Below are 2,411 nucleotides of genomic sequence, written 5' to 3' on the forward strand. Positions count from 1 at the left end.
CTTTTTCTCGCGTCTCTATGTGGAAAGGAGGGTTGGGGCATATTTGCGGTAGTAGGATGTATAATGTTGGGGATGGGATTTGAAAAGAGGGCGCTATAATTCTTCTGGATTAGTTTCGGTGGAATATTGAGAGGGGTATTTAATGTATTTCATGAATTAGAAAATAGGGTATTTGTTAGTGTAGAAATGACTATGCATTATGAAGAAAATGGGAGGGTATCATGAGCTTGTCATATATTGACACAGCGTAGGCAGTTTTGATTCTTTGTTTTCTCGTGCTTTTTGTTTTGAAGAAGCATTTCAGATCGTATGAGTGGTTGTTCTTGTTTTATTTACTAGTTTTTTCTTGTGTCCACAGATCGATTTGTTTTCCCTAGCTCCTATTTGACAAATAGTCATTCTTCGCGTCCTCTGTGGTCGAGAAACCCTAGAGACCTTGGCTATGGATTCATTAAGAAGGAAGCGAAAAGGAGCAACAATAGATCTTGCCATTTTGGAACAGAGAGCTCGTCTATGTGATGATGGTGCATCTTCCACATAATTGGCCACACACCTTTCTTTCCAATAGTAGAGGAAGCTGAGGAAAGAAAAGATGAGGGATGAAGAATTGGGTTCCCGGCATCTGCATCCTACAGCAGCTGCTACTACTCCTCCTCCAAGAAGGGGTTGTTTACCTAATTCACTAGTACAAGCCTGAGAATATTCTTCGACTAGTACATGACAACTGAAGCTAGTTGATTTTGGCTTGTCCATGCGGGTTGCAAAAGGTATTTATTTCTGAGGTTCATTGTAATCAACCCTGTCTCTCATTTTAGTAAACAAATAATTTTATGACATCCAGACAAGGGCATTATTATCATTATTAAATAACCGTGGATTTATGTTGACTTATAGTTCATTAACATCACTTGTATTTATTCTAACAGGACAAAACTTATCAGGTGTTGTGGGAAGCCCTGCGTATGTTGCTCCTGAAGTTTTGGCAGGGACCTATTCAGAAAAGGTTGATGTGTGGGCTGCTGGTGTCCTCCTGCATGCACTGTTGATAGGTGTATTACCATTTCATGTGGAATCTATTGAAGACATATTTGAGGCAATAAAACAAGTCCAATTGGATTTTCATTCTGAAAAATGGCAGTCTATCTCAGGACTAGCAAAGGATTTGTTATCAAGGATGCTTTCCAGGGATGCTGGAAAGAGACTTTCTCCAGAAGAAGTTTTGAGTAAGTAAAACTATTGTACTACCAAGAATTACATATTTTGTATGCGGTGTCTTGTATTTTTTGCTAAGATGCAATTATGCACATATGAATTTTATGATCATATCTTTTGTTGCTGCTGCAGGCCACCCTTGGATCATGTTTTACACAAAATCTAATATAAAGGTGCGATCAAGCAGTTCAAAAAGGAAAAAACATACCTATCCTGTCAAGGATGAATGGTCAGAATCCCTGCCTTCACTATCTCCACGTACAAGGGAGAGGAGAGCACAGTTCATAAATTCAATTCCAACAGAGCGTGGAGAAGATGAATCTTTGTCTGGGGATTTGCTCTCACGTCCAAAGCAACCAGAGTATGATATCCAAGCAGCAGGGAAATATGACCTTGTAGATGCTCTTGCATCTGCTATCTCCAGGATAAGATTATCGGAACCCAAAAGGAGTAGATTGTGTACCACTACATATCCTGTTCCACAACAATGTTCATTTAATCTAAAAAGCAGCTTGTGTACAACATTTTGAAAAACATGCTAACTGTTACTGACCGACATTGCTCATTAGTTACTGATTTTACAACCCAAAATACTTTGAAATTTCAAGAGTGACTGATAACATGAGTCATGCCATACACTGACTGAAGTAAGCGTTGCGGCAGCTGCATTTTGAAGATTAAAACTGATCTGAACATGAAATGACTCCATTGTTTGTGCCAGCCTAATTTGCAACTTCCTATGGTGATTTGAAATTCTAATATCATTTTATGTACAACTTCTAAAAGATTAGTTTGACTATCTGTATATATTGGGCTTCCTAATGAAGATGGAAAATGCAAGATATTAGAATTGCATTTTGTATAAAGCATAACAATATCTTCTATAACAATTTTTGGTGAAATATTGTTATTTCAAACTAAATTGCTCTTGTTTGTGTTTTAAGTCCTCGTTTGAGGTAAACGATAGTACACTCTATGACGTATGACGTGCACTGAGCATTTTAGCAAATTTGGAGGAAAAAATAATTGCTCAGGACCAGATAATTAATAGAATCAAAGTCATTAATGAGACATCTGTCAATTTTCATGATACATCTAAGCTTTTAACATTTCTGTGTTGCCTTGCAATTGGAAATCATTGCAAAGTTCAAACAGTTTAATATCAAACAGTTTAATATCTTATCCCTTGCATCTACAAT

General features: G+C 37.2%; 1 pseudogene across 1 annotated transcript; it reads left to right on the forward strand.

Moving 5' to 3' along the window:
* The first annotated feature begins 725 nt into the window (after nt 1–725).
* On the forward strand, nt 726–1,742 carry LOC149177006 (serine/threonine-protein kinase PEPKR2 pseudogene; annotated as a pseudogene). Its single transcript, XR_016258368.1, has 3 exons — nt 726–767; nt 927–1,223; nt 1,345–1,742. The product of XR_016258368.1 is annotated as a serine/threonine-protein kinase PEPKR2 pseudogene (transcript).
* The last annotated feature ends 669 nt before the right edge of the window (nt 1,743–2,411 follow it).

The sequence above is a fragment of the Pinus tabuliformis genome, chromosome 4_1, assembly GCF_031772625.1.
Source record: "Pinus tabuliformis cultivar Carrire ecotype Pingquan chromosome 4_1, CPIR1, whole genome shotgun sequence".
Classification (NCBI taxonomy): domain Eukaryota; kingdom Viridiplantae; phylum Streptophyta; class Pinopsida; order Pinales; family Pinaceae; genus Pinus; species Pinus tabuliformis.